This window comes from Notolepis coatsorum (assembly GCF_963971535.1).
Source record: "Notolepis coatsorum genome assembly, chromosome: 5".
Lineage (NCBI taxonomy): Eukaryota > Metazoa > Chordata > Actinopteri > Aulopiformes > Paralepididae > Notolepis > Notolepis coatsorum.
The window spans coordinates 93,632,296-93,650,149 of record NC_140169.1 but is presented as its reverse complement, the minus strand read 5'-3'; the positions used below and the strand labels follow the sequence as shown (position 1 = coordinate 93,650,149).

Below are 17,854 nucleotides of genomic sequence, written 5' to 3'. Positions count from 1 at the left end.
AGTCTAGTTTTACCCTGGGCACCGCCGGACGTGTTAAATTTAAACAACGATAGGCTGTAACATTAGAATGGTACGTGAGGTAGGCTCGTATGTTGCAAGCTATGCTGTAACATAGGACTCGTATGTTGCGAGCTATGCTGTAACTTGGGACTCGTATGTTGCAGCGATAGGCTGTAAACATTAGAATAATACTTAAGGTGGACTCGTATGTTGCAAGCTATGGTTAAACAATTACTAGTGTATGATGTTTGTGTATGAGTGAAAGGAGTAGGGAGGGGATTAGGCACCCCGAACCTCTAGCCTCTAACAGGCGGCAGTGGGCTCGCAAGAGTCTGGGCGCACGTTAAACACACACTATAGTGCTGGGGAGTTACTGAAGGCCCTCGTGCGTAACGAGGTATGAAATAACATACCACTGTGGTACCGTCTAGTCGGCCCTGATGTCGCATGTAAGGTAAATGTTGGCACTGGGTGGTACGTGGGCGACAGTCCACACCTAGGAGCAGGGCGGTGCACCGGAGGGGGCACAGCTCCTGCCGTGAACAGGCTAGGCTGGCGAAAACGGTCAATATTTCCATGCCCAGAGCAAGCGGGGTGGGGACAAGACCGTCGGTTTCTAAACTGAGTGGCTGATAGGTACTACGGACAGTCAGCCGCTTGGGGTCCTGACTTGATGACGGACTATGAGGTCGCTATCGACTGGGTCGTCAGCCGGTTGGGAGAGCGTTATGGCAGAGACCATAAATGCACCTGGCTCAATGTACAGTCAGGCCACAGTAACCTTACTAGCCGATACAGGGTTAGTAGGCGAGTTGTGCTTCTGTGATCAGTGTTTTTGAAAAGAAAATGCTGGGAAGCAGAGGGATGAGGGGTGTCAATTCAGAGGAATCTGGATTGTCTCTCCTAAGATTGGAAAGGGGCCCAGCCTTAAACTGCACCTGAAGGTAAAATAAGGGGACTTCTTCCGTTCATGTGAGGAGACCTTACCGCCGGAAGTGGAGACCTGCATCTCTGTTGGGGGAGAGGGGCCGGCGTCGGACAAGCAGTCCTAAGAAAGGAGCTGGTTGTACCGTCGTAGCGGACTGCCTAAACCTTACGGGGAGAGGTGCATCTAAGTAGGGGAAGGAGTGCATCCGAACGGGAGGAGGGTACTCTTAACTGGAAGGAGGTTAAAAGGGTCAAAGCGTTATGGTTAGGTTTAACATGTGTGAAGTATATAGATTAGATCTGTAAAGTGGCACTTATGATATGACTGAGAACGGTTTTTAATATTGAATCGGGTGCACACGCGACGTCCAAAGTGCACACACGCAACGGCAAATGCGCCACCCAACTTCGTGGAGGGGGGCGCGTGCATGCTTGTGTGGACAGAGCGCGTTCTCGTTGGAACTCGTGCGTGTCGTAGCGCGCAACATGCTACAAACGATAGCTCGTTAGCCTCTGAGGCACCGGAGCGAACGGGGGGAAAAGTAGACGTAATTCAAATGTATAAGGTCGATCGATAGTGTCTTGAGATTACGGGGATATGTAAGGCACTTAAAAGTTTTCATATTCGTGGCGGATAAAGTAGATGTGTAATGTTTAATGTGGTTGGGATAATCTAGACGGGGACCCGGAAGTCGTTCTAAGCTCGCCGGAAATGACGACGGAGGGGTCAAACTAGTGTTTTGATATTATGTTTTTATATTTCTAATTAGATCACTACACTGGCGTTTTGAGGGAAATAGGATTCTGTTGTGGGGTATGTGGTATTGTATTAACGTTGCGAGGGGACGGCCCGCGCGGCGGAACGGGTCGTTGGGAACGTTTTTATGGGATCATGGGAGCAGCTAAGCTAATGCTACTTAGCCGCGCTAACGGCTAAAGCGGTCGCCGGATGTGACGTCGTAAGCGCGCGCTAGGTTGAAGCTAACGAAGCTAATATGCTAAGCTAACATGCTAAGCTAACTGTGCTGACGTCATGGCATGACGGGACTCTCGGTATGTCTCGCGAGGGGGCGTCCATCTTAGAAGGGGCGCCGAGCGTCCATCTTAGAAGGGGCGCCGAGCGTCCATTTTGGGAGGGTACCGAGCGTCCATCTTGGTAGGGGTGGCGAGCGTCCATTGTTAAGGGGAAGGTGGAGTTTATTGGGAATGCAGTAGGGGGCAGAAGTGTACAGGATGAATATGTTTGGATTCTGCTCACAGAACGTTTTCATTGTACACTCTCTCTCCCCCTCTCTTCTTCTCTCTCTCCCCCTCTCTTCTTCTCTCTCTCCCCCTCTCTCTCTTCTCTCTCTCTCTCTCTCTTCCTCTCTCTCTCTCTTCCTCTTTCTCTCTCTCTCTCTCCCTCTCACCTCCCTCCCTCTCTCTTTCTCTCTCTATCTTTCTCTCTCTCTCTCTCTCTCTCTCTCTCTCTCTCTCTCTCTCTCTCTCTCTCTCTCTCTCTCTCTCCTCTTTCTCTCTCTCTCTCCCTCTCACCTCCTTCCCTCTCTCTTTCTCTCTCTCTCTCTCTCTCTCTCTCTCTCCCCCTCTCTCTCCCCCTCTCTCTCCCCCTCTCTCTCTCTCTCTCTTTCTCTCTCTCTCTCATTCTCTCTCTCTCTTTCTCTCTCTCTCTCTCTCTCCTTTCTCTTTCTCTTTCTCTCTCTCTCTCTTTCTCTTTCTCTCTCTCTCTCTCTCTCTCTCTCTCGCCTCCCCTCCCTCTCTCTCTCTTCCTCTTTCACCCCCCCTCTCTTTCTTTCCTTCTCTCACCCTCCCTCTCCCTTTCGCCTCCCCCTCTCTCCCTCTCCCTCTCACCTTCCCCCCTCTTTCCCTCTCCCTCTCTCTCTCTTTTACCCCCCCCTCTCGCTCGCTCCCCTCATTTCAACACCGCCTCTCTTCCATGTACTCCCCCCCCCTCGGCCCCCCCCCCGAAACGCTTCTCTTTCTCTCCTAGGTTAGGGCCTGTATATAGAGTTTTTTATGGGTTTCAAACGCGGTGTAGTGCTAGGTATATTGTTTATTGCGGTTTACTGTAATGTTTCAAAAGGCGGTAGGTTGAGTTTGGGACTTATTAAGTTGGTTAGGTTACATAGGATGGACAATTGCTAAGTATTTGCTGTGTGCTGTGGTGATGTTTGCGGTTATAGTAGTTTGTGTGAATGTTATCAGGGTGTGTGTGACGTACGTGTTCAAGACTCTCGGCGCGGCTGGTTCTGCGTCTGGGGACCCACACCGCTCGGTTGCGCCTGCGTATGCAATGATGGTGATGAAGGTTGGCGCGGAGGGTGGCAGGGTAGGTGTGGGCGTTCCGATAAAGCCGTGGTGCCCGGCGTCCGCGCTGGCGACTATTCTCTGATCTGGGTGGTGGACATTCAGGGTTGGGGAGTGGGAGGGCCGGGGCGTGCGTGTGGGTGTGTGGCGGGGGACGTTCCTGGACGACCGTGCGTTGCAATTGACGGGATAAGATTGTGTGTACAATTGTGTTTTTTTTTTCCCCATAGTAGGTACGTTTGGAGGGCTGTGTGATATGGGGCGGTGTGCCCGGGGTTCGGTGTTGGGTCTGGTCGGCTATGTGTGGCCGTCCGGCAGGGCACTGGACTCTGGGGATACTGGCCTGGAGCACGGGAGAGGTTGCCGAGATGCTGTCTGCTGTGTACCTGTGGTGAGGTGGGTTTAGGCCGCTGTGGAGAGGCTGTCAAGGTCTTTTCGGAAAAACAGGGTCGACACCTCACGGCGTGCGTGGCGCGGCGTCTGTGGCATTCTTTAGATTACCTCTGGGGGACACGTGTCTGGGTGACAGGTGTCCCCTGGGGGGTGTGGTACTAAATAATGGAAAAGAATGTAAAAAATGAATGTAACTATATTAATCAAGATGTTTTGGTTTTCCGAGGAGTATCAGAATTGGAGCAGGATCAAGCGGAAGTAAAGGAGAGCGGAGATTCAACAAAAAATAGGAACCCAGTGTGTTGACAGAGATCGAACGAGATAAGCTGTATCGTTATATCGTTATTTTCAAACAGATCACACTGTGTCTTGCTAAATATATTAGTATAGTGTTGCCCGACATTTCCAATGCATAACGAATAGTGGAGATAACAGGGAAATGCCACTGTATTAAGTCTGGATGTTTTTTGCTTTCTTTCCATACAGGTGCTCGACTGGACAGGAGCTCTGAACGATTTCCATAACCATCTGGGGAAACGGGCCGGCTGTAATGAGCCTTGGTATAAGTATGAATGATAAGCCAGTTATCAATCCTTGTCTGCACAGTAAAATGTTGACAGTGTGAGTGTTTTAACTCAAGTAAGTAGAAATAGGAAAGACAGAGAAACTTGTTTTTTCAAACGGTAATTACAGGAGTGTTTGAAGTGGAATGAATGACAGTAACATAGGAAGTTCACCTTAGTGGAACATTGATAGGAACAACTGGAGCGGTAGATGCAATATTATTAACAATAGAATAACAACAACAACAATATGGAAAAGAGCCTTAGTGATCGGGCCATTGGGGGGAGTAGGCCGAGAGCCTCTGCAGACATTTCCCAGATAGACTTTACCAGTGATAATGACCTGATTAATATGGACTTCTCTCATGTGACCAGTACGACAAAAGGACTGGCAATGTTGACTTTGGTTCCAATACAGGGGAGTGAACCAGTGACGATGGTGTTACTCCAACCAGAACCGATTCAAGCTGGAGTGTCCATTGCAGGCGACTGCAGTTTAACCAAGGTACAGAAAAAGAGACTGAGGAGGGCAGCGTTGTTACAGCGGTCCCGTGAAATCCACTCTGGCCGGATGGCTGGAACTGAGACCGACAGCAGGTATGGAATACACGAACAGCTTCTACAGCCCCCATGTCCAACCTGCCCTCAGCACCGAAGCCAAGATGAGAGGCGGGAAGAAACACATTCCATTCGGAGGACACAACGACTTTGTGGTCAAACCCAAACACATGGTGATGGAGAACCCCTCCCCCATCAGGCCGTTCCAGTACGTGTGTGCTCCAGACAGCGAGCAGACCCTCCTCGCCGCCCCGGCCCAGTTCCTGCTGGAGACCTTTCTGCAGAGCTGCTGCCACAGGCTGTTCCCCAAAGCCGTCCGGAACAGAACCAACCCTGTGCTGTCCATCGACAGCTACCTCAACATCGGCCCAGCCCTGTGATGGGAAGGCAAACCGCCGGTGCTGAGATGGGGGAAGAGGCAGCATCCTATAGACAACAGAGAGCGTTTGTGACAGCGTTCGAACAACACAAGGCAGTTCATCGAGATCTGATGAAGATACAGCTGGAGATTGGTCAAGCCGCACACGAGATTCAGAGATTGGGACGAGAACTGGCAAGAAAGGCTGCGCTACTAGAAGCGACAGCTGTTGAGATCATGCTTCAGGCGTCTGACCTAGGCCGCCGTGATCAAAGAGTGCCCTGTGCTCCGTTGCCCGGACAGGGAACTGGGCCGCGATACAAAGAGTGGCAACCACGGCCGAAAGGAGGAGGCAGACCCCGGAATCCGGGAGGATTCCGGCCACGGGTGGTGGTGTGTTGGACATGTGGCGTGACTGGTCATATCTCACGGGAGTGTGCGAACAATGGCCCGGCTAGCTCAGTCGGAAGAGAATGAGACTGATTAGAATAAGGATAGAGATGATGATACATAGATAAGGTTTGATTAGGTGTGCGAGTTACTAAAATGGTTTGGAAGACTAACCAGGGTAAGTTGGGGCTATAGAGGGATGACGTAACTGAATATTGCATGAGCTAATCAAACTAACAAAATTAATGGTTTTAGACAGGAACAATGGAACATTTAATGTTAGACAGAGTTGGAAACAAAGGACTATTTAATTTTGTTGCAGGGGTATTTATGCCTCTAGATGATAGTTAATTCTGTTGGATGAGTGTGTAGCATTTAGGCACTCACAATTTTTTTGTTTATTTACAATTTTCTTTGTTTTTGTTTGACTATATTTTTTAGGAACTGGCTGGCTGGGAGGGATCTCTCGCTGGTCAGGGATAGCAGGTGGTGGTGACACAGCGAGACTGGTAGGAAGTCTGATATAATGAGCTGGAAACTGAGAATGGACGGGAGCTGGTTCATGGTTTGTTTTCCGCTCATTAAGAGTCCAGATGTAGAATCTGGGGGGTTGTGTCACATGTTGGGTTATGTTAAGTGTTGGGGAAACATATTTCTCTGTCTATAGAAAGCTCTGTAGGTTTCTGGTCGCAAATTGGCCAGATAGTGTTCATGTAGGGTGCAGACATGTGAATTTGATGATTGACTTATGGGAGGCTCTGCACCGGCTTGTTGAAAGCTGGCGGAGTGTGTGTGATGAGTGTTTAAAGAGACTGTGGTTTGTTGACCATGCACATAGGTTCTGTTGGTGATTGGCCTCGTCTAGAGCTGGCTGTCCGGACCGAGGAGCTGTCGGGAAACAAGGTATTGATAGTGAAATAATGAATATTCCACTTTTAAGGGTGTGGATAGTTGTGTTGAGCTTGAGATATTTGATCTAGTAAAACAGTACAGCACAAATAAGAAATGAGACAAAGGTGATTTGATTGGATGCTAACGTAAGAAGCTGTAAAATACATAGATAAATGATTTGGAGAATTATGTATTGTCAAAATGCGGAACAGTAGAGAATGTATCTGCGAAAATAAATGTTTCCAATCTATTATGTGTTTTGTAAATAATAATAAGAAAACGGTCAAAAACGAGTTAAAAATAAGCTGGTAATGATCTGTCAACACACAGGACTGATTTGGTTGAACGCTCTCCCTCTAGTACGGTTTACTTGTCGTTCGTGCGAACTTCGCGGTCTGCGTTTGACACCGCACGAAATGATGCTAGGTCGCTGCATGGTAGTACCAGGTTTGCGCGCGACAGGCAAAGGTCCGAGTTTGGACATCCTGGACAACGACATGCGTGAGTACGTAAAATACATGTCAAAGATACACAAAAGTATTCTGGTTCATGTCTCCAGTAGACAGGAGCATGAAACCGGGGAGGAGGTGAATAGGCAGACTACACCTCAAATCATACCAGGCGACTACGTTTATGTCAAAGTATTTAGACGCAAGTGGTTTGGCGCGAGACGGGAAGGGCCATACAAAGTCGTTCGAGCCACCGAGAGGGCTTTACAAGTTGAAGGATCGCCTATGTGGTTTCACGTTACTCATTGTGTAAAAGCAACCAATACGGACCAAGAATGGGAACCTGAACCACAAGACCTTGACGGTAAAACCGGGGCGTCGCAACCGTTACACGAAGGCGAAGTGAAGGCGGCGCTAACCCCAAACGATGGGGAAAACCCGGATGATTATGGCGAGCCAGACCGAGGGGGCCACGATTGGCCACCAGTAGAAGATGAAGGTTTTTTACAGGAACCAGACAGAGGAGAGGATTATGAATTGGAACATAATAACTTCTCCTCTGTGGACATGGAGAAGGTACCAGAAGAGCCAGAGGAACCAGTGCTTAGCACAAGCCCGGAACAAGATACTCGACCACAACGAGTCATCAAGAAGCCTAAACGATATACATAGGCAAAGGAAGGGATAGTGTAACTGATAGGCCTTGGAGAGGGCGTGTACATATTAATTTTTGATTTTTGATTTTTCATTAGCTAAGCTCTCTCCTTTTTTAGAAATGTTTAGATAGTAAATGCAATGTAAGGTCTTTTCTTTCAGAGTGAATTGCACAAAACAGACACATTTGGATAAAAAAAACACATAAAGTATAGTCTAAAACCTGGTAATTGGTACGATCATCTTTTTGTATAAAGGGACGGACCTAGACGGAAGTGAAATTGATATAACTGATAACATTGTATATAACCTGCAAAATGAGTGGAAATTGTTAAACGGTGTGCGTGAATAGAGAACTGTGTAAATAAAAGATGGGTCCATAGTCGGTCAGTAGGGGAGGGAGTAATGTGGGTGTTGAAAGCAAATGATACTAACAAATATGGAAAATGAGTCAGAAGGATTCTGGAAAGGTTTGGCTCTGAGGTAATTAGGTTAAACAGTAAGGTTAAGGTAATTGTAAACAGTTTGTTTGAGGAATTACTAACATGTATCTTGGGGATTATCAATCCCCAAACCGGGGAAACTGTAGTAGAATTCCAGCCAAACTGTGTTTATTGTACTATATACCATGAAGCACAGAATGGGCGAAAACACAGAGGTAAAATACATACACTTTTCTTCCCCCGCTCATAAAGTACAAGAAACGAGACACACCTTTGATTTAGTAATGCAGCTGCTGATTCAGGCTTCCTCTAATCTCTGTGGAGGGGGGTTGAAACAGGCAGACGCTTATTGAGTAAGAGATAGTGTCTCGTTTGATCCTTCCTGGGAAAGTCAATAACATGGGTGATTTTACAACCCAGGGCCCTAGGCCATCTGGTCCAACAAAGAAACTGCCATGGGAGATGCCAGTTTGTCTCTGCTGAAACAAAAGAGCAGTAAGATCAAAGAAAAGACCATTTGAAACCACATCGTGACGCAATTCGATGTAAAACGTCACGATAAGGAGTTAGCCAATGAGAGTTGAGAGTAAGTGTCCTCCAATAGGAACACTCGAGGAGAGGTTGGAAAACGCCCGCTTGCCGTAACATTAGAGGCGGAGCCTAAATTTGATATTAGCAAAAACTCCGTACCAGGAGGATCACAACAACACACCCGAACAGAGACCCAGGAAGCAACAAAGAACACACACCCTTTTTCTCCACAACAGACTGAGGAAACCACGCAGCAGAGAGACGGCCGCAAAAACCTACCATCTGAAGAAGCCGAGACGAGACATGCCCATAGATATTGAATATTTAGCCTAAAGTCTGGTGAACCTCGGCATAGTGAGGTCTTCCATCAGGTTTTATTGCAATTGTTCTTTCAAATCTTTGATTTGTATTGATTGAAATCCTTTTTATTAAACACGGATTCTTCAAACTGCTCGGAACTCGATTTCTTCAACCGCCGCGCCGTGTTCTCTGAAGGTGTACGAGCAGAAAACCATCACATACATGGTTATCTGCATTTGTAGCTCAGTAGTACTTCAAAGAGCTTTTTAAGGTTTAAAAACAACGCAGAGTACGAAGATTAAGCTAGGAAGTTACTACAAGTGCTCCTGCCAGAGTCTTCAGGGTATTCTTGTTTACCAGAGAGGAGATCCGGTACAAGAATCTAGTTCGTTGGTTGACTTTTTTTATTACATTGGATGCCATTTTGTCACAGGAAAGATTTGCCTCTAGGATGGAACCCAGGTAGGTAATTTCGTCTTTCCTTGTGACAATATTGTCACCCACTGTAACTGAGAATCCGTCGGTCTTGCTGAGTTTGTTATTTGAACCGAAGAGAATGGACTCTGTTTTGCCCATGTGTAATGATAGTTTGTTATCAGCGAGCCATATGCAGATTTTGCCTAGTTCCGTGCTGAGGGTTTTTTCAACCTGCAATTTGTTCTTGTCAGAGACCAGCAGGGCTGAGTCGTCCGCAAACAGGAACAAGTTGCAGTCACAGGCTGACGACATGTCATTTGCATAAATTAGGAAGAGTAGCGGTCCTAGTATGCTTCCTTGTGGAACACCACAGCTCACTGTGAGGGGGGGGGATAGAGTACCGTTTACCTCTACCATCTGTTCTCTCCCCTCCAGGTAGGATTGCATCCAGCTCACTGATAAGCTATCAAAACCAATTGCTTTTAGCTTGTCCATTAGAATGGAGTGATTGACAGTGTCGAAGGCCTTTTGTAGGTCCAGCATGACCATGCCGCAGTATTTGCCCGCGTCCACCTCTTGTTTGATGTGGTCGTTCAAATAGAGGAGGCATGTGTCAGTGGAGTGGGACGTTCTGAAGCCAGATTGGAATTCGTAGATTAGATTTTTTTCCGCCAAGTACTTTTCGACCTGTTCATAGACTATTTTCTCCATGACTTTCGAGATGGAGGTAAGAATAGAAACAGGGCGGTAGTTGCCTGGGTCTAATTTGCTGCCCTTTTTGTGTAGAGGGGTCACTCTCGCAATTTTGAAGTCCTTGGGGACGTGCCCCTGTTTTATAGAGAGGTTTATTATGTGTGTGATGACTGGGGTGATGGCGGCTGCTGCGTCTCTGAGGAATTTGGAGGGGATGTTGTCATGGCCAGTGGCCTTGTTAGGTTGGAGGGCACTCAATTTTTTGAGTACCTCATCGGTTGTTACCATTTCAAGTTTGAAGTCGTCTTTGTGGACCCCTAGGTTTTTGTAGTATGCTACTATGTGTTCTACCCCATAATGCCCTGAGTGGGAGGGTAGTTTGTTTACCAGTGTTGTGGCTATGTTTGTGAAGAAGATGTTTAAGTAATTGGCTACATCCAGCTTGTCTGTGATGAGCGTGTTGTCCGTCTTTATGTTTATGTTTGAGAATCTGGTTTTAAGTTTTTTACTGCAGCCTAGTTGATTATTGAGTAATTTCCAAAGTTCGCGGGGTTTGTTTTTGTTTTGCTCAGTTTTGTCGTTGATGAAATTTCTTTTTGCGGTTCTGATCATGGTGTTTACGTCATTTCTTAGTCTGTTTCTTTGGATTTTTAGTTCAACCACGTGGGCTTGGAGTTCACTGTTTGAGCTTTTGGAAAGCTTTGTCTGACTTTTATGAAGTTCAGAGCATTTTTTGTCTCTGGTTTTCATAGCGGCCAGTATTTCAGTGTGCATCCATGCCTCAGCGCGATTTTTAACCCTGGTGGTTCTTATCGGTGCCATGTTGTTGAGTATTGCTGTGAATTTGGTTTTGAATCCAAGCCATGTTTCTTCAACCTGTGTACCACTGAGTTCATCTGACCAGTCCAAGCTCCCCAGTTCTAGGTTAAAGGCCTCTCTAGAGTAAGTTTTGAGGTCTCTAGATGTGACTGTTTTGTGACAGCCGGCCTTCTGTTTTAGCTTTTTGCGGGTACAGAAAATCATATAATGATCACTTAACCCGCATGCTATCACCCCTTTACTGGAGATCATTGACTTGTCAGTGGTCAAAATGAGGTCAATGGTGGTTTGTGTCGAATCGCATACCCTTGTGGGTTGGGTGATTAGCTGGCTGAAACCGTGCAGATCAGAAAACCTACTGAAGGCCTTGAAGACGGGTGCTGATTTACGCAGCATATCCGTGTTCCAGTCCCCAATAAGAATTTTTTCTACCCCCTCCACCCCAGCTAAACACCCATCAAGTGTGTCATAAAAGCCACTCTGTTCTGGTGGTCTATAGATTGTGCCTACTAGTACTGGTTTCGCCCTGTCTAATAAGATTTCAATCCAAACAGTTTCAATTTCATCATGGTTAAGGTCAGTACGGTTGATGTATTTGGTATCCTTGTGTATGTACACACAGACGCCACCTCCATACTGGTTCCTATCCCTCCTGACTATTGAGTAGTTTTCAATTTCAATCTCTGGATCCTGTACAGATGAGTCTAATTTTGTTTCTGTGAAACACAATATGTTAGCCTTACCGTTTAAAAACAACTGTTTGATTTCAGCCAGTTTAGGTCTCAGGCTATTTGTATTAAGATGAAATATGTGTAGTCCATTTTTGCTGGTAATCAGATTGACGTTGTCACACTTGAGGTAACTCTGTTCATTTGAGTCCTGTCCTGTGGTGGGGGGAGGGGGGGCGTTGTTGCTGTTTGTGCCGTGGGTGGAGAGGGGGGGAGGGGGTGATTGCAAGGTAGACCTGGCCAAGATGACAGCAATAACATTTGCAATACATCACACAGCAATAAAATGTGCGATACATCACACAAGAACATAATAAATGTGCATGTATACAATACATCACATGTAAACACAAAGCAGAATAGTCTACATGATAGTAAAAGTGTATAATACAGGGTAATACAGTAATTTTGCAGTTGGGACCCGACTACAGAAAGCAGCAACATTCTTCTTGTAATTTTTTTTTTAAATATGTTATAATCGCATCGCAAATCGCAATCGCAATATCTGTCAGAATAATCGCAATTAGATTATTTCCCAAAATCGTGCAGCCCTAAGTCCTACGGGAGACTGCAATTCAAAACTGGCCCCTGTAAATGTCCTAACCCAACACCCTCCAATGTACAGTCATTTACCTAGTATGGTTTTGTCAATAGTCCAATGTACAATTTTGTTGTTTGTACAGTGTCTCCCCCCCCCCTCAATGTACAATTTTGCTTGTTTATACAGTGTTTCTCCCCCCCCCCCCCCCCCCCCCCCCCCACCTCCAATGTAAATTACCCAGTATGGTTGTCAATATCCCAATGTACCCAACCCCCCCCACACAACCCCCTCCAATGTACAGTTTCTACGTCAAATGTATATACTCTCTTTTCTTGACTCCTTCTGTATCACAAACAGTACTGTATTTGCAAATCTGGTATGTCATAAATGTATAGATGTAGCAGTACTGACTATCTGTATGTCATGTATGTCATATATGTCCTGATGAATTGAAAATGGGGGACCCTGATGTAAACAAGACGAAAGTCTTTCTCTGGTCTGCATCCCCTTAACAATTGTGTGTATTGAGCTGTACTGTATTGTACCCATTCTGCAATCTGTTAATAAAGTTTTCAATCAATCAATCAAAACTCTGGTTAGATACCAACGTATTCTCGTTACTGCACTTGTTGTGCTGTATGATGACAAGAATCGAATCAAAGTTTATTATTTGAGGTCACCTGCCGAAATACAAGATGAATGAATGAATGAATGAAAACTTTATTAACAGATTGCAGAATGGGTACAGTACAGTACAGCTCAATACATACAATTGTTAAGGGGATGCAGACCAGAGAAAGACTTTCGTCTTGTTTACATCAGGGTCCCCCATTTTCAATTCATCGTAACATATATGACATACATGACATACAGATAGACAGTACTGCTCCATCTATACATTTATGACATACCAGATTTGCAATTACAGTACTGTTTGTGATACAAAAAGAGTCCAGAAAGAAAAGAGTATGTACATTAGGCGTGGAAACTGTACATTGGATTGGGTAGGTGGGGGTGGGGGGGGACTGTACATTGGAGGTGGTTGGGTGGGTGGGGGGGGGGGGGGGTTGGTTAGGAGTGGGGGGGGGGGGGGGGGGGGTTCGTTAGGAGTGGGGGGGGGGGGGGGGTTGGGTAGGGGGGGGGGGGGTTGGGTAGGAGGGGTGGGGGGGGGACACTGTACAACTGTACAAACAACACTGTACATTGGATTATTGACAAGACCATACTTGGTAATTTACTGTACATTGGAGGGGGTTGTGTTCGGACATTTACAGGGGCCAGTTTCGGGTTGCAGTCTCCCTTAGGTGTTTTTTGAGAGTGTTTTTGAAAGTGGGTAGTGATTCACATTCCTTTACAGCTTTGGGTAGGGCGTTCCACATTGATGTGGCATAATTGCGAAACGTGTTTAGTCCCTTGTTTGAGCCGAATCTGGGTTTAACATGATTTGTGGAGCTCCCTCTGGTGTTGTGATCGTGGTATTCACTGACCTTTGGAAAGTATTTTGTCATGTACATGGGTACCTTGGTCGTGTAGTGTATCTTGTAGACCAGGCCCATTGCAAGTTGCTGTACTCTGTCGTCTACTCTAAGCCATCCTAGGTTGTCAAAGTGGGCAGGGGTGAGGTGGGTTCTAGGAGTAAGGTCAAGCAGTAGTCTGACCAGTTTGTTTTGAGATGTTTGTAATTTTGTTTTTAGCGCCTTTGAGGTGCTTTGGTACCATGAGGTGCAAGCATAGTCGTAGTACCCTTGAATGAGTGCTCCTGCTAGAGTCTTCAGGGTATTCTTGTTTACCAGTGAGGAGATCCGGTACAAGAATCGAGTTCGTTGGTTGACTTTTTTTATTACATTGGATGCCATTTTGTCACAGGAAAGATTTGCCTCTAGGATGGAACCCAGGTAGGTAATATCTTCTTTCCTTGTGACAATATTGTCACCCACTGTAACTGAGAAGCCGTCGGTCTTGCTGAGTTTGTTATTTGAACCGAAGAGAATGGACTCTGTTTTGCCCATGTGTAATGATAGTTTGTTATCAGCGAGCCATATGCAGATTTTGCCTAGTTCTGAGCTGAGGGTTTTTTCAACCTGTAACTTGTTCTTGTCAGAGACCAGCAGGGCTGAGTCGTCCGCAAACAGGAACAAGTTGCAGTCACAAGCTGACGACATGTCATTTGCATAAATTAGGAACAGTAGCGGACCTAGTATGCTTCCTTGTGGAACACCACAGTTTACTGTGAGGGGGGGGGATAGGGTACCGTTTACCTCCACCATCTGCTCTCTCCCCTCCAGGTAGGATTGCATCCAGCTCACTGATAGACTATCAAAACCAATTGCTTTTAGCTTGTCAATCAGAATGGTGTGATTGACAGTGTCGAAGGCCTTTTGTAGGTCCAGCATGACCATGCCGCAGTATTTGCCCGCGTCCACCTCTTGTTTGATGTGGTCGTTTAAATAGAGAAGGCATGTGTCAGTGGAGTGGGATGTTCTGAAGCCAGATTGGAATTCGTAGATTAGATTTTTTTCCGCAAGGTATTTTTCGACCTGTTCGTATACAATTTTTTCCATGACTTTCGAGATGGAGGTAAGGATAGAAACAGGGCGGTAGTTGCCTGGGTCTAATTTACTGCCTTTTTTGTGCAGAGGGGTCACTCTCGCAATTTTGAAGTCCTTGGGGACGTGTCCCTGTTTTATGGAGAGGTTTATTATGTGTGTGATGACTGGGGTGATGGCGGCTGCTGAGTCTCTGAGGAATTTGGAGGGGATGTTGTCATGGCCAGTGGCCTTGTTGGGTTGGAGGGCGCTCAGTTTTTTGAGTACCTCATCTGTTGTTACCATTTCCAGTTTGAAGTCGTCTTTGTGGACCCCTAGGTTCTTGTAGTATGCTACTATGTGTTCTACCCCATAATGCCCTGAGTGGGAGGGTAGTTTGTTTACCAGTGTTGTGGCTATGTTTGTGAAGAAACTATTTAAGTAATTGGCTACATCCAGCTTTTCTGTGATGAGCGTGTTGTCCGTCTTTATGTTTATGTTTGAGAATCTGGTTTTAAGTTTTTTACTGCAGCCTAGTTGGTTATTGAGTAATTTCCAAAGTTCACGCGGTTTGTTTTTGTTTTCCTCGGTTTTGTCATTGATGAATTTTTTCTTTGCTGTTTTGATCATGGAGTTTACATCATTTCTTAGTCTGTTTCTTTCTAGTTTGAGTTCAGTCACGTGGGCTTAGAGTTCACTGCTCGTGCTTATGTTAAGCTTTGACTGACTTTTACGAAACTCAGAGCATTTTTTGTCTCTGGTTTTCATAGCGGTCAGTATTTCAGCGTGCATCCACGGCTCCGCGCGATTTTTTACCCTAGTGGTTCTTAGGGGGGCCATGTTGTTTAGTATCGTTGAAAATTTGGTTTTGAAGCCAAGCCATGTTTCTTCAACCAGTGTACCATTGAGTTCATCTGACCAGTCCAGGCTCTTCAGTTCAAGGTTAAAGGCCTCGCTAGAGTACGTTTTGAGGTCTCTAGATGTGACTGTTTTGTGACAGCCAGCCTTTTGTTTTAGCTTTTTGCGGGTACAGAATATCATATAATGATCACTTAACCCGCATGCTATAACCCCTTTATTGGCGATCTTGGACTTGTCAGAGGTCAGGATGAGGTCAATGGTAGTCTGAGTTGACTCACACACACGTGTGGGTTGTGTGATTAGCTGGCTGAGGCCGTGCAGATCACAAAACCTATTGTAGGATTTGAAGACGGGTGCATCTTTTTGTTGCATATCCGTGTTCCAATCCCCAATAAGAATCATTTCTGTATCCTCGACTCCAGCTAAGCACGCATCCAACACGTCATAAAAGATTGATTGATTGATTGAAAACTTTATTAACAGATTGCAGAATGGGTACAGTACAGTACAGCTCAATACATACAATTGTTAAGGGGATGCAGACCAGAGAAAGACTTTCGTCTTGTTTACATCAGGGTCCCCCATTTTCAATTCATCATAAGTTGGGAACCCTTGGCATAGGGTGAGGAGGACATGCAAACCACATCATAGAATTATCTGCGAATAATATGAGGAATGAATGATACCAACCTTACTTTCCTGGATCCGGAAAACTATCCAATCAGACCGCCTGCCTCCCCACAGTGAGATAACGGTACAGGAACAGTAGAGCTGTACCAAAGATACTATAAGAAGGAAAGATAGCGCATGCAAAGCAGATGACAATGGAACATGTCCCTTCTTCTAAAGTGGGCGGGACGTATACACAAGCGCTATCATTAATCACTGGACACGTCTTAAACCAACTTGTTTTGCGCTCATGCGCTGGATGCCTGGATCTAGAAAAAAAACGTACATTTATTTATGTCAACATGTTCCGAACACCATAAACTGGTAAGAGTACTGTATATACATTCACCTCAAATTATATGGCAGAGAAGTCATAAATACCGTAGTCACATTCTGTGTTTTTTGTTTCGTTTTTGTGTGCCTGTAAAGCGTCCCCTCAGGTTTCTTGAAATGCGCTATATAAATCCGAGTTAGTCTTTTTCATTATTAAAATATCGACTACAAATACATCTATCATTGGGGTGGTGAAGCCTGTGTGCCCGCTCTACTCTACTAAAGTGGTAACCTCGTTCCCAGCTTTATCTCGTGAGATAAACTAAACTGGAGGGGGCGCGTGAAGTTTTTTACCAACCCATTTCCAGTTCCGCGTTCGCCGCGGAGGGGGCAGTAAGCCAGCCAATGCCGCGCCTTGTGTAGCTCACGCGTCAAAGAGGAAGTGAAAAGGACTCGGCTCGTCTCTCCGTTTGAAGTGTCTCTGGCTGCACCGAGAAGCGGCTACAGGCTACCAAGGAGCGGCTGCCTGCAGGGCTTTTCTGATCCATTGACTGGGATTTTAGAAAACACAAGAGCGGATGCCTCTATGAGCCAGCTAACTTTACGGCGAAATACAAGGTGTCCGATTTGCACAAGGTGAGAGATGTTACTGGAAATGGGACCCGACTGATTTGAAAGCCAGCTTTAGCTGCGGTAACGCTATCTATCAACACACACGTTAGCTAGCCGACTAGTTAGCTTATGGCTAGCTAACGTTAGCCAACTGACTCCCATCATGTCGCCTAATTTCAGCTGTCAACATCGTTTAGGTCGTAGCTGGCCGCTTCATTTGTTTGACAGGTTTGTTTCTAATTCGTTAAAGCTTAACGTGCATAGACGGCTAACTTTAGCGCTATGTCTCCTAGGCGACCATACAGCGGCCATCGGCCAAATCTGGTATGTCATAAATGTATAGATGTAGCTGTACTGTATGTCGTGTGTGTCATATATGTCCTGATGAATTGAAAATGGGGGACCCTGATGTAAACAAGACGAAAGTCTTTCTCTGTTCTGCATCCCCTTAACAATTGTATGTATTGAGCTGTACTGTACTGTACCCATTCTGCAATCTGTTAATAAAGTTTTCAATCAATCACTTGACAGCAGCTTGGCTCCAGCTTCTTTCTACTTGACAGTTTCTTGATCGACAAGAGCGCAAGTCAGGCGAGCAGCCACTCAGACACTGACATACATCATCATCACAGCTTAATGTTAGCCACCACTGCATAGCCGTGGTGTGTGTAGGAGCAATGATGAAGTAACATGAGTGAAAATCGTACAAATGTTGCTAATACGGTTTATTCTTCATCTAATGGTCGAAGACGAGCCGTGAAAACGGAAAGTGATTCTGCATGTGCGAAGAGATTAGCAATAGCGAGGATTACAGTTCTGCAAGGACACACATACACACACAGAGCATGTTGCTTTTCTTCCTTTACTAATTTACAGCCTTGCCAGCAGCCTGCTTGCAGAACGTTTGTTTGAGTTAGGTTACCCTCATGTAACTATCCATCTTCCTCAATGATCA

At 45.8% G+C, this 17,854-nt stretch overlaps 1 protein-coding gene across 4 annotated transcripts in view; it reads left to right on the top strand.

The window, feature by feature from the left end:
* The first annotated feature begins 16,795 nt into the window (after window positions 1-16,795).
* The window catches only part of dnajc5ga (DnaJ (Hsp40) homolog, subfamily C, member 5 gamma a), a 71,582-nt gene continuing 70,523 nt past the window's right edge, over window positions 16,796-17,854 (top strand). For all 4 annotated transcript variants that reach the window (XM_084314734.1, XM_084314732.1, XM_084314733.1 and 1 more), the window contains exon 1: window positions 16,796-16,923. The gene's annotated coding sequence lies outside the window, so the exon portion shown is untranslated. The remainder of the gene's footprint in view (window positions 16,924-17,854) is intronic.